The following is a 15,672-nucleotide window of genomic DNA, read 5'->3' on the forward strand; positions in this document are numbered from 1 at the left end:
CCGACATAGAAGCCGCCACATTGACAAAGAATAAGGTAGATAATTCCAATGGATGAGCAATCTGCATAGTACTTAATCCTAGGTATCATGCCATCGGGCAAGGTTATAGCCTGGTTTTCTTTTATCCAGTGGCATTGTTTACATCTACCACATTTAAATGTATCTGAAATTCAATCGGGAGAAGTGTTAGGAGTCATATGGATGTAGTGACTGGAGAACCCTTTAGTGAGGGAGATTTTCTAAAGGTAATCTGAGGTTGTTGGTGAATGAATTTAGAAATAGAGGAGTCAGCTAAGAGGATCCTTCAATATTTTGAAAGGATGTTAGATATTATTTTATGTTTATTGAACATTGTAATAATTCTCAAGGTGTCTGATTCACATTAAAAGTCTTTTAGAAGGGTAAAATTCCTCCTTAGCCTCAAATATTTGCTGTATGGTATGCTTTTTTTTAGAGACTGTGGATGTGTGTTTTTTCCATGAAGGATAGTAATTCCTGCTCTCTCTTTTCTATAGAGGGTAGTGCAAAACGTTCATCTTTTTGCTCTTCATTCTAATTATACTGCCTTAATAAATCACTTTTACCAATCTAATAATATAATTCTTAATAATTAGTGGACAATTTTAATCTTAAATTCACTGGTTTGTTTTGTCAACAATCCTAAAGCGTCATTATTCTAACTGTATGTCTTTTATAATATATGTCCAGTATGGTCTACACTATCCCCTGAGGAAGCCAAATGGTGAAACATGTTGGGAAACAGAGCCATCCCTGTATTTTGACGTTATTTTGAGATAAGTTTTTTTTTTTTTTTTTACTACCTGTGATACTTTATGTATGAATCTAGTTGAGCTATGTTGAAACTAGGATATTAAACATGATTAATATATAAACTACCTAAGTTGCTATATAGAGCCAAATTTGGCTAAATACATAGTTGAAATAGATTTTATAGGTATAGGCACATAGCAAACCCTCAACAGTATGGCACGGAACTCTTTCCTTGGGGTCAAGAGCCACAGAAAAGTGTCACATGAGTTACTCCACAGCCACTGTTAGGTCTTCTAGACAGAGATATGCATGCCCGCTGTTTTGTGCAGGACCATGACATGTCAAATCCTGAAGGGGAGAACCTTTTCCAGGACTGAACATATTGGCCCTGATTTATTGAAGTTCTCCTGTGTGGACAGTGTGTTCTGCATTGCTTTTCAACAAGACTTAGTTTGCACAGCTTTCTGGAGGCGATGCCAATATTTGGTGCTAGAAACTAAGCGTGTAAAGTCATTACACAAAGTTTGTTCTAAAACTCATCCTGTGTCAGGTTTATATGTCATCTGCCATCTGTCCTCATTCTGTCTTCTTCCATATTAAACTGTATTTTGTTGTATTGCTTTTTTGCTTTAATTATAGTGCTGATTGTTGAGAAACTCTTAATTTATATCAGTAGCTTTAACAGGGTATAATCTAATGATCCTTATCAAGGGTGTATATAGCCAAAGCAGAACAAGTGACTGCAATGGTGCCCAGCAATGCTAGAAGCACAAATATTGATATCATCAGGCAGATGTATCATTGGATAAATAATTATGCCCAATGACACATTTCAATGACAACTGTCTCAGAAAGGATTTCTTCCAGTGATTTTCTCTTACTGCTTGTTATGTGTGAAGGTTCATTTATCCAGGTCATGTTATATTTACCAGATGTTAGTTAAATTTATCTGAATAAACTGTTACTGAGTTTATAACATACCCCAGCATTTACAGCCACACAGGTAACACACATTATCCGAACACCATGGTATGTGTCATAACATATGTTGATTTGTCCAAGAACAGAATCAGAGGAATCAAAGGAAGCACAATAATGACATAATCCCATCCCTGATCCCCTTGTTCTTCGTTGTTGTCATTTTGTCACAAATTTTTCTAAAGAAAACTTCAAGTGACCATGCTATCCTACCCAGCCATGTTCCATCATTGGTGGAGAACAGCAGCACGGTGGCTAGTACTATTGCCTTTGCAGTGCCAGGTCCAAAGTTTCAAACTCGGCCAAGGCACTATCTGCATGGAGTTTGCACATTCTCCCAATGTGTGTGTGGGTTTCTCCTGGGTACTCTTATTTCCTCCCACATTCCAAAAACATGCAATTACGTTAGTTGGCTTCCTCTGAAAGACCTTAGACTGTATGAAAGACAAATGTCTATGGTGGGGACTTTATATTGTGAGCTCCTTTGAGGGACAGCTAGTGACAGGTCTATGGACTTTGTAAAGCGCAGCATAATATGTTGGCTCCATATACATACTGGATTATAATATTGATATTAACATGCATGTAAATTGCAAAAAAAAAGTAGCGTTGTTTTTTTGTGATTGGGTAGTAATGGGGAGTGCAGGGGTTTTAGGGAAACAATGCTTTTTTTCAGACCCATGGTGAGACCGTTCAGCCATGACACAACTGTAGACCCAAATTCTTCATTCATGGGAATCGGAGCTGAGTTTTGCATGCAGCTACAGCTGCAGCATATCATGCCACAGTTCCCAACCTTCTATTCCCTTTCCCACACCCAGGCACACAGTGGCAGCTGAACCTGTACCCAGGAGCTGCCACTGGGTAGAAAAACCGTGGATGTGAAAAGGCCCTAACAGTCCTGTTCATCACGATCATTCAGGAATGTTTTATCCAAACCTACTCTAGTTCTACATATAAAATAAATTGCCATATTCTGGAATTTCTTTCCATATTCAGGAAAGAAGGACGTTCCAACCACCAGCATTAAACCAGAGAAATCCATTTGGTTTTGGTCCCATGGCCCATTGCCAGCACTGCTCCATCTCCATACTCGCTATTATGCCATTGCAATGCTAAAGATTTAATTCTGAACATTTCTTCTTTCTCTTGATATACAAGCTACTTTGAAGTATAATATGAGATTCTCAAATAAAAATGATAATAAACGAGAGCTACTGCAGGTGTTTATATTCCTTTGCATAGCTCTTATAGAAATTCTTCAGCTTGATGGGCTTGCAAACACCTGTAAGCCCCATCCAGGCACATCAATGTACATAATATCATGAAAGATGTCACTAATAATATCATCCTTAAAAGACAGGAGAATGTCTGTAATCTGACAAATAGACATGTTCCTAGAATAATAAATGGAATGGCAGCTAGCGGAGCAATGGCCTTTTATCCGCAGATGTTGCCTGTCCCCTGGTGGCAGTTTTATTTATTACTTTATTTTAAGTGATCACTCTGATCGCTACTTTATTGCTTTCTGACAGTAATAAAATCATATCTGTGTTTCATTAATATCAAGTACACCCCTCAGGAATCAAAGTTTTTTCTGTCAGGGCACTAAAAAAATTAGCAAATGTACTCCTGGCATATGTTCGGGTTGGATAAAAATATGTGCATTTCATTTCATTGCTGTAGGGGTTATTTAATAAGTCAAAATGTAATAACTACTGCTAGTGTACAGAGCGGCCAATTAGATTTAAGATTGTCAGATCAGTAAAATAAAGTTAGCTCTGATTACAGTGGGACGCAGAAGTTTTCTTGTAGTTATTGCACCTTGCAGTTATAATTTCATAGTCGTTCCCAACGAGAAGCTAAAGGAAAGAGAGCCAACTCAATTTGTATGTATGGGAAAAAATATAAATATGATTATATATAATTGTATGGAAATGACTTTGGAGTATGTGCAAAAAAAAGAATGTTTCTTCTTTTTTGAAAAATGGAGACAATATATTTTGGATGAAGTGGATAGTCCATAAATGGATCATAATTATAGAGATGCCCATCTCAAGATAATTCCCTCCTCTGATATAATAGAATGTGTATATGATACGGATACAATAAAATGAAGACTGATTGAATTATTTGGCCAAATAATAAAAACTAGGAAGGAGAATATCCTAAGATTTTCCCCATTACAATTCACCAACCACAAGTGATTCATGTTGCTTCTGTGGAGCTTAACATTACTCTGTGACTTTGATCCCAAGTTCTTCTCAAGCTGAGTAAAAAGAAAAAGTAATCCCAATTGGTTTTAAAATCTTTCAATACCCAATATTTTTTGATGTCCTACAATTTTCCTGAGGAAGAAAAATCTGTGAAACGTGTCAAACCGCAATTCGGACTAATTTGATCCAGTTTCATGTACTGATCCAATTGATTCACAAAATGTGTTGTACTTTTCATGTATTTTAATCTCAAATAATATAAGTTTTTACCAGTAATATGAGGTTTAAAGAAATTGGTTTATTAGGAGGTGCCTGAAAAGTCCAGTAAAGTTTTTTTTTGGTTAATTAACTATGGTTTAATATGGTTGGATGTGGAACCATACACAAACTATATTTTTTTTTAAAAATTACTTATTGATTGTAATAAACCAGGGGGGCTAAACCTATGGCCCGCAGGGCTGTCAGACCCTCTCTGATTCTCTTGCTGCTCCCTCTGCTCGTTATCTTGCAGGGGATGGGGTGCTCATATCTCCAATGTTTCTATATCAAGTACTACCAGGAGAGGGAGCTTTCTGAGCATGCTCAGTGTTAGCTCTCTGAGAGCGGGCATGTACTATAGACCTGGCAATCAGCTGTGGCTGCTCCCCGCACCTTGTACTGTCAGATAATCCTAGCGGCAGCAGCATGAGAGCTGTGTCTGTGTCCATGCAGCTGTCATTATCCCTATGTATAAATCCTCATATCTCCCACACCGATTGTCATTAATGGGAAAATTTCAGGGTACAAAGGGGACCTTGAGAGTTGTTACTAAACCTATTTAAAAACTATTTCAAAAAGTTGACAAGGATGGGGTTACAAGCATAAAATCTTAAGCCGCATACACACGTGCAATTCTTGTCATTGGAAAGGATCTTTGACGATCCTTTCCAACAATAAGAACCGCACGATGCATGAACGGTGCTGTACATACAGCACTGTTCTGCTCTATGGAGAGGGGAGGGGGAGAATGACGGAGGGGCACCCTGCTGTGCGCTCTCCCCCTTCCCTTGAATTAGGATCGCTCGTCGTTCACCATCCATGGATCCGCCAGGAGGGATCCACGGACAGTGAACGACGCGGGCTGTACACATGCCAGATTCTCACCCGATATCTGCCCTAAGCCGATTGTTGGGCGAGAAAAATTTGACGTGTGTACGTAGCTTTAATAACAATCAGTGATATTTTCACATTAAGTAGGGCTAATTCAAGACCAAATTGAGTTTGCATGTTGGGGACCCCCTGGGGGCCACTCTTATTGCAATGAACATTAGGGTACTGCCAATTTTCTGAACGCTGTGATGCCCCTTGAAGTTCACAAAACTTCAAAGCTGCATTCAGGTTGGTGTTGAGGTTACCCCTGGCTCAGGGGAGACGCACAGTACTGCTCACTGCGGCCTGGAGTTAAATCTGCAGACACTGTGGTGTGATGGACTAAGCTGCTGGTGGGATGCCTGTTACACACTTACCTTCTCTGAACCCCATATTCTCTGGAACAGAGGGATGTTGGCAACTGGAAATGTGGGGGGCCAATTGGAAATCCTTATAACTGACCGGACACATTGCATGGTGTAGTTTCTGCTCTTCCGTACAGGAATGGTGAGTGGGGAGCAAAATATGCCCGGCCAGCACTGTATGATAACTTTGTATCTTTCATTAACAATATGAGTGCAAAAATTCTTGATTTGCCATTTCCTTTATTTGGTGCATGTAGGTAGAATGTTAAATGAAAACTGTTCTAGTTTTAAACATACATCCCATATGTTTGTTTGCATTGTGGCCTGCAAGTTTTATCCCAATATCAACACCGGCCCCCAGATTATAAAATGTTGGGCACCACTGTATTAAACTTATATAAAAAGCAATAGCTATTCATTTTGTTCTTGGTCTTAAACATTAGATAAGATGAGAGTTAGCAAGTGATCATACTGACACAAATACAAATGTATAGCTATTACTAATAGCTATGGCTAATTTTTTCTTCAGCTTGGCTGAGTGAACTGTATGTATGTATGTTTTACCATTTATCAAAATTAAAAATAAAGATTGGTGAGATGCTCCCTCTAGTGGCCTGCCCTCATACACACCTTGTGTATTTATGAAATGAATATTACCGGATAAACTGGTTTCAGATCTCAAAACCACCATCACATCTTAATTGGATCTAGAAACTTTTGGGAGTACTTATGATATGTTTAGTCCAGATATGCTATATCAACATTTATGCAGCTTTTATAGTTAATGAACAATAACTAGACACAAGTGACATGTCTTTGCAATTGCTGACTGTCACATATAAAAGAGGGAGTTTGTAGCAATTTGCTTTATATACTTTCCTAGACAAGCCTGATACAGGTGCTGCTAACTCTAAAGTTAATAAATTTAAGTATTCCACTATCCAGTAGGAAAAAAGCTCAAAGACCCCTAGGACAGAAAACTGGCTAAAGACCTTTTCAGAACATTATATATATATTGTTGTGTGCCAACGCTGGGTCAATACTTCCCAATATTTGCAGATAGGGAAGAGGGACACTGTTAACCTCAAAGTATGTAGGTATATGACACACCTCAAAATTTATAGAAAAAAAACTAAATTATTATTATTGAAAAAAAGATTGGTTAAACATAGTTATATAGTTAGGTTTAAAAAGACATAAGTCCATATAGTTCAACCACTAGGTAAATAAACATATCCCAGATAAAAAAAAAAAACCTATTAGACATAGTTGATGCAGAGGAATGCACACAAAAAAAAAGCCTGGTTCAATTTGCACCTACAGGGGAAAAATCCTTCCTGATCATGAGAGGCAATCAAATGTTCCCAGGATCAACAGCCTCTGCTGTCTTTACTTGAACCCCCTAGCGGCAGTCCCTAGTGTGATTGGGGCTGTATTTTACCTGCAAATAGCGGTAAAAAAACCTTGTTCCGTCGCTGTCCCCCAGCATCCTGCTGGTCTCCGCAGGTCCTGGGGACACATCCGTCTTCTTCGATCTCCAGCCATGCAATGAATAGACGATCTCTGGTGGTTTCCCAGTGACGTCGGTGCATGCGCGAGTGCGGGCGGGCGGATCAGTGGGAAATTCAAATAATTTTGTATTAGGTTCAATACAAAAAAGCTGTATTAAGTCTAATACAAAGAAATTTTCATATAATATATATATATATTTATAATATATATATACATATAATATACATTTATTATTATTATTATTATAAAAGAGGATTTATATAGCGCCAACATATTACGCAGCGTTGTACATTAAGTAGGGATTGCAAATGGCAAACTAATACAGACGGTGATACAGGAGGAGAGGACCCTGTCCCGAAGAGCTTACAATCTAGTAGATGCTACTGTACACTTACATTACGTTTACCTATTTTTTTTAAATATTGGACATATTTCGGTGAGTTATGCCCAAGCATTATAGGCCTACAATGTAAAATAAATTTCCAAGCAAAAAAAATTTAATTTTTTTTGCATGGAAATTTGGAAGGAATTAGACGACAAGGGGGGTTAAAGCCTTAATACCCAGTTATATTCCGTGCTTCTAGAAAAACATCCAGCTTTTTCTTGAACCAATCTATCGTAGTTGCTGAAACTACTTCCTGAGGGAGCCGATTCCACGTTTTCACAGACCTTACAGTGAAGAATCCCTTCCTTATCCAGAGCTTAAACTTCTTTTCTTCCAGACGCAAAGAGTGCCCTCTTGTTCTTTGTAATGATCTTAAAGTGAATAGTTTGGAAGAGAGTTCTGTATATGGACCGCTTTTATTTTTATACAGGCTGATCATACCCCCCTTATATGTCTCTTCTCAAGGGAGAATAGATTCAGTTCCATGCTTTTTTATATTAGTTTTTCAAAATATCAAATGGAACAGTTTGGAGACTAGAAAAAAATGTAATAATTAGTTCAAACCCTGACAAACAGGGAAACCCACTGGGGGAAATCCTATTTAGTTATTACTGTAAGGCACTCTTTACAGTAGCGTGCTCCCTTGCGCAGGGCCGAAGACAGATAACGGGACATCGCGGGACCCAATGGAAAAAACCTCCCAATGGATGGACTGAACTGCGGGATTGAATGTAAGTTGTGATTGTATTATTTTGGGTTTACTTCTGCTTTAAACTGACCTGAGAGGTACAAACTGCTAATTGCTCAAGGAACCCCTAGTAATCTCTGTAGAATCCCTAAGATTCCACAGAACTTTGCTTGACATTACCATAGATATACATAGTTACATAGTAGGTTAGGTTGAAAAAAGACATAAGTCCATCAAGTTCAACCACTAGGGAAATAAACATTTCCCAGATATAAAACCCTATAAGACATAGGGCATCCTATGGGTTTCCTATTCCTTCCTGAGGGAGCCGATTCCACATTTTCATAGACCTTACAGTGAAGAATCCCTTCCTTATTCACAGCTTAAACTTCTTTTCCTCTAGACTCAAAGAGTGCCCTCTTGTTCTTTGTAATGATCTCAAAGTGAAAATTGGGTAAGAGAGTTCTCTGTATAGACCGTTTATATATTTATACAGGGTGATCATATCTTCCCTTAAATGTCTCTTCTCAAGGTAGAATAGATTCAGTTCAGATAATCTCTCCTCATAGCTGAGCTCCTCCATTCCTTTTATTAATTTAGTTGCCCTTCACTGCACTCTCACCAATTCCACAATGTCCTTTTTGAGAACTGTTGCCCAAAACTGGACTGCATATATACTTTGTACAGGGGCAGGATAATGTCTCCATCTCTGCAGTCAATTCCTCTTTTATTACAAGAAAGTACTTTGCTAGCTTTAGATATTGCAGCTTGGCATTGCATGCTGGTAAGAGGTCTATGATCTACCAGAACCCCCAGATCCTTTTCCATTTCTGACTCCCCCAAATGTATTCCCCCTAGACAGTATGAATGTTGTTAGCTCCCAAGTGCATAAATTTACATTTATCTATAATAAATGTCATTTGCCACTTGGCTGCCCAATCAAACAGTACATCCAGGTTTGCTTGTAGATTATATTTCAGTTTGCTTTTGTAGGACAGACTTGAAACATTCCCATTTCTGTTCTGTGTTCTTTGAGGACAATATTGTCTCCCAGTTCAAGTGACAGAGAGCCGCCCTTAATAATGGAAAACTTGCTCTCTTAAAATTTAATGTTTTTATCTTTCCTGTTTTGTGCTTCCTGTTTACAGTTTACATTAAATGAAATCATATTATGGTCGCTGCTACCCAGATTCTCTTTTAATTACACATTTGTTATAAGCGCTGCATTGTTAGAAAGAACTAGGTCCGGCAGAGTATCATTTCTAGCTGGGGCTTAAGTAAACTGTGCCATAAAATTATCTTGAATTAAATTCACAAATTTCCTCCCTTTTGCTGTTCCTGTAGTGCCATTACTCCACAAGGGTCTTAAACTTGATTCAGGTTAGCATTAAAGACACTGGGCCTGATTTATTAATGCTCTCCAAGGCTGGAGAGGATACACTTTTATCAGTGAAGCTTGATAATTCAGCAAACCTGGAATGGATCTGGTCCAGGATTCAAAACATTTGCTAGCAAATAGCAAATTACTTTGAAGAAATCCATTCCAGGTTTGCAGGATCACCCAGCTGTACTAATGATAATGTATCTTCTCATACAAAAAAACAAATCAGGGGCACAGGATCAACATACAAAACACAGCATTTTCATTTTTATGTGGAGGTAAGCACTTGCAGCCCTTTTTTTATAACATTCTTCGTTTTACAGTTTTAGAGAAGTAAACAAAAGACAAAAACAAACAATCATCAATACTGAAACATATTAAAGATCCTTGATGCAGCCCTTTTTTAATCTCATGACAAGTTTAGTTTTTAAGTGAACTGCAACCCACAGAAACGCAACACACCAAAACCATCTGCTCCATCAGGTTTTGTATTTGACTGTATATTTCTGAATGTTTGCATTGTCCTTAAGAAAAGTCATCTGAAATTCCTGTATTAGATCTTTCACATTACTCTTAATTATTTATTAAAAATACATTCCAGGTGCATCATAACAAAAGGTGAGTAAAGTTCAGAGGTATGACTCAGAGCTAATGCTCTCAATCAAGAAGGTGCATTCATTTTCTTAATTGTAGAACTATAGGTCTGACTCAGTAGGGGGAGTACCAGACCTCTACTGAGAGAACATCTTCCACAAGTTTAAGCAAGTGTTCTTCTCACAATGAATAACCTTTCTACTTACCGTGTGCATGCTTCTAATAAATTAAATCTTCCTATATGTCAATCAATTTATCTGTCCATATTTATTTGTACATAGATGTCTCATTGATACACATGGGTCTATTTATATATAATTACACCCATCATTTACCCATTGGGTTCAGTTGGAAACATTTTAATTTTCACATTTTCTAATCTATATATATATGTATGTGTGTATGTGCATAGAAACATTTTAACTAGGGATGAGCGAAAATGCCTCTGGAAAATTTCCTGGAACTTCAGATGGTTCTGCAAAATTTTGGCGATTTGATTTCAAGAAACCATCGGAAGATCAAGGAAATTATAACAGGAGGATTCACAGGGGATTCACAGGATTTCTGTTTGCGATCTCCTGTTTAACCTCTAGTTCCCCGGGATCGCAGTGGATTCTCAGAACTGCAATCATTCTTGCAGCTCTGGGAATCCTGTTTGCGATCACTGGCACTAGAGGTTTAATGGGGACAAGTATCCCCATTCAAAACCTCGAGTGCTCCCTGACTGGCTGAGGAAAGCTTAGAGCAACAGAGGTTTTGAATGGGGAGACTTGTAACCCATTTAACCTCTAGTGCTGGGGATCACACACTGAGCTGGTTAATGAATGCAGCCGGCACTTTTTTTTTTTTTTTTTTTTTAAATTGAAGCTCGATTTGCAAATTTACACCGGCCATTCTCGTCGAGAACGGCCAAATTCGCCGTGAGATTGAGTTTTAAAAACTCTCTCATCCTTAATTTTAACTAAACTTGCCATACATATGACTGAGACTCATTTGAGTGCACCAGTCATCTTTGTACAGCGCTGTGCTATATGTCAGAGCTTTATTTGGATGTATGTATGTATGTGTGTATGTCATCACTAGGAAACGTGTCAACACATTTAAACCAAACTTGCTAAACATATGTCTCAGACTCATGTGAGTGCACCACTGATCTTTGTACAGCGCTGTGCTATATGTCAGAGGTATATTTGCATGTATGTATGTATGTGTGTATATATTGCACAGTGACAGAGTGCTTTTTGCTTAACACTATAGCTTTAATTGATTCCTTTTCCTGTATAATATAAGATTGCAATAAAGAAATACGCCGGGTAATCAGCTAGTCCAAAATAAATTTTGAATAAAAGTTGGATCTTGGATGAAAATATTTGTAAATCAATCTAAAAGTCTTTCTGTCCACCTTTATATAAATATGGACATGTTTTTGTTTTTTTTTTGCCATAGTATTTATCAGCAATGTTCTCATATTCACTCACTTTCATTTAAACATTTTCTCTTTTCCATCATATTGCAGAACCACATGTCACATGTGAACACCGCTGACCGTAATTTGACACTGTTAATAAAATTAACTGCGGTCTGTGATTCTGCTGTTCTGTACCTATGCATTCATTATCTATAATCGGAGAACAGGGCGTGAATCTTAAAACACGCAATTATTTGTTGATTGCTGCAAGAGCTTTGCAGGAAGAATTTCACTCATTCATCCACCCATTTTAATTTGTAATTGGATGTTTATGCCATAGTGGTTTGCCTATTTATATAAAGATTAGACATGCACACCTTTTAAATTAGCCTGCCACAAAGTATGCATGATCTCTTTTTATTTAATTCTGCTGCTCAGCAAATAGAAATGTATAAAAGATATTTATTTAATCTGCTGTGAAATAAGGTGTTTAATAGGAACTCCTTAAATGCACCTAAAACATGATCTGATTTTGGTGCCCTGTTTTTCAAGTCTTAATTCTAGATTATGAAAACTTAGTTAAACAACTTAGGTAAAATCATTATACTTATCTATTCATTAGGAAAATTGATCCATCAAGTGGAGGATATAAAGTTACGTATTTGCAATCCTCTAGAACTCTTAGCTATTACAAGAGAAAATCAGGAGTGGCAATGGTAAGGGCTTTAATCTTTCTAGAACAGGAATCTGTATTTTCATTATCCAAGTCTGACCTTGACTACACAAGTCTGTAAAAGTGTAATGGAGATTTCTAAAGTCTTATAAAGGGCATTATTTATGGCTAACCAGAATAAAGACTGCAAAATTGTTTCCATAGAGTTGGGACCAGCCCATTTTAAGCTAATTGTGTACAAATTGAGACAAACCAACCCCGAGGAGTGGTCAACCAAAAAAGATTGCATGAAGACCAATTTGTGTAGTACTTCAACAGATCTCAGAGGCCTTTTGGTAATGTCTAAAAATTAAAGGCCATGTGTGTTAGTGTTAGAGTTTACCATCAGGAGAACAGTAAATTACAAGGTAAGGCAGGGGGAAAGCCGTAAGTATCCAAAAAGATCACTGCTGCCCATCTACAATTTGCTAACGACCACATAGTTTAGTCTTAAGGCTAACAGGAAAAATGTTCTGTGGATACATAAGAAAAAATGGAACTTTTAGAGTTGAAGCATTTAAACCTTATTTTATCTGTGAAACATGGTGGTGGTGGTGTTATTGGTGGTTTGGGCCTTCTTTGTTGCTTTTGGAGTGGGACAATTCACTATCATTTATGAAGCTGTAAATTCTGAATTCTACCATCAAATTCTAAAACAAACTGTCAGATTATTTATCAATGAACTGATCAGGAGAAAGTGGGTCAAGCAGATTATGACCATAAACACAAGTTGTTCTACCCAAAAATGAGGTAAAGTAGAAGAAAGTCAATGCATTGGCACTATCAATTCAGGGTCATTAAATTTAGGTATATTTATTGGAGTAGGGGAAATACTGGGGCTCATATTCTCTAATTAAAATTAAACCATGATATTGCTAGCCAGCCCTGGATTAAACATTACAGCATGTAAAGGAAAGGAAAGAGGCAACAGAAGTGACTTTTTGGCAAACAAGAGTAGATATGTTACTTTTGAGAGTTATAGTATATACATAAGTGAAATTCATGACATTACTAGACATAGCACAGTTTAAAAATAATTTGATGGATGTTTGGATCTCGTTATACTCACATATATTCACCTTGCAGCTTTCTCAGGGTTTTTTTTAGGACTGTTGTGAAAGAAAATGCTTCAGGCTCATAGGCATAGGTATTTCCAAGCCTATGTGCAGGATTCATGAACAATTATTGAAACTGTTTAGTTGCTTTTATTTCCCAAGGGGAACACACCAATTAGAAAGTCAGAAAACAAAATGTCCCACACACCTTATTAATTGCAAAGGAAATAATATGTAATAAGTAATTTTGGATGATTTTTCTCAATAAACACAGTAAATAAACCAGTATTTTGTTGTTGCCTCCTCTGTTTAACTAGAATCCTATAATCTTGATTTAGGATTTAGGATTATCTGCTAACAAAACAGTAGACTGTTCTGAAATAAGCAGCCATGAGCCCTGTGACGCCCTTTAAACCTTACAGTGGAAAGGGTAGGGGCAACTGCAAAGGTAAATTATATTTCAATTTTATGTTTCTCATAATTTATGTCTAATACGATCTCTACTATCCCCTGCAGAAGCCACAGGTCGAAACGTGTCGGAAAACAGAGACAACCCTGTGTTTTGATGTTACTCTGAGATAAGATTACATGCTTTTGACTATCTGTAACTTTTATGTATTGATTTATAACATAGATGGGCTATGTTGAATTTAGGATGCCAAACAATGATTATTATATAAATTACCTAAATTGCCACAAAGAGCCGTTCTGCTTTCTTTTTTTTTCTTTACAAGTTGTTTATACAAATAGGCATGGCAACCACTATGTGAGATAGAAACCAAAATCTTTTGGGTTCTAACTTCTTTTCCACTAAAGGTAAATTATAGTTTTAAACTAGAATTCAGCTTTAAGAAAGAAAAAAAGCTGAAAAGAAAAACTTCATCAACGCCACATCATGCTTTTTTTTGGTACATACCAGAAAGCAATGATGAGTATGCAGTTAAATCTAATCCCTGTTCCTAGGAAGAATGACTCATTTAAAAATGAACTAGTTAATGGTACTGTTAATGAAAAACCATGTGCGCTAGTCTGCCCATTTGTGTTTAGAAAGCCGGTTTTTATCTTCCATCCCTGGACTCGTTTGTGTCCTAAATTGGAATGCAGTACAAGGTGTATTTATGCAAAGCTTGTCTTGTAAAAATAGCTTGTATTCATAGAGATGACATAGACAGTGCCAAACTAATTGCATCATTGGGAGAAATACACATATTCATCTATCAGTTTAAAATTCTACAGTTAACCCTGGTTATCTTTTTTTAGAGATTGAGATTGAGATTCTGTCAGGTTTTTATTTCTGTCCAGATTGTGGGAATATATTCCTTTAGTTTCTGCCCCTGTGATTCCAGTTCACCAACCAGGAGTAGAGGCATCACAGGAAAGGAAAACATAGAGATTTAGGCATTGTCTGAAGTCCTAACATCCCGGACTCAGGATATGGGAAATTTCCCATGGTTTCACTGGATGGAATGGATGAACTTTTCCACAACAGGGTCCTACATATAAAGAAGCAGCAATCACATGACAGATTGGCACTTCTTTGTTCACCCATTTTAAAGACGTTGTAGGCAATTCGATTTTGTAGAGCAACGATCATCAAAGCACGTTACTTATTTTCTCAGTTAAAAATAAGTATCTTGGGTTATATTCATGTAAATATGGTAATTAAACATTAAACATTTGTCACTGTAAAATTAGTTTTGCTGTTTCAATGTCAGTTAAAGCAGAACTTCCACTATTTTTCCAACATTTGCCCATCAAAGCCCTTCCCTCTGCTCTTACATATTCATGAAATGTACAAATGAACAGTTTAGTTTAGTTTGAACAATGGATTTGTTTTATCCTCTTAGAACCTAATGTGTGAAATCAACATTCAACAACATTCTTGACAGCAGCACTACAGACCAACAGAATTCTTGGTCTTCATAACGGTGAAGGGTTTGTGACTCGGAAAGTAGTGAACAGAATCATTGTGACACCCAGGAAACAACTAATTTAGGAAGAAAATGCAGTGGAAGCTATATATTTTTCTTAATACAGGTTTCCTTCAGATCATCCTAAAAGCTGAAGTTTGGTTCTATAATGTGCATCCAATTTGGCCATACAAACATGTGCAAACTAGTAACTATCCTCTCCTGTTTTCTGAGTACGTACCACTAGGGGTGAGCGAGCATGCCTCTGACATTCTCGTAAAAATTTCCTCGAACATCTGATGGGTCCGGAAAATTTCGGCAAACCGATTTCACGGACCCATCAGAAGATCGAGGAAATCATTATAGGAGGAGTACCGCAGCTGCAATGCAGCCATGGGAATCGTTCTGTGCATGATCTCTGGGCACTAGAAGTTAAATGAGGGCGCGCCTGGGGATCACGCACAGGAGGATTCTCAAGGATGCATTGCAGCCAGGGTAGTCCTCCTGTCAGTGTGAGTCCCGTGGCTGTGCTCATCAATGAATGCAGCAATGGGAATCATCACAGGATG

The sequence above is a fragment of the Pyxicephalus adspersus genome, chromosome 1, assembly GCF_032062135.1.
Source record: "Pyxicephalus adspersus chromosome 1, UCB_Pads_2.0, whole genome shotgun sequence".
Lineage (NCBI taxonomy): Eukaryota > Metazoa > Chordata > Amphibia > Anura > Pyxicephalidae > Pyxicephalus > Pyxicephalus adspersus.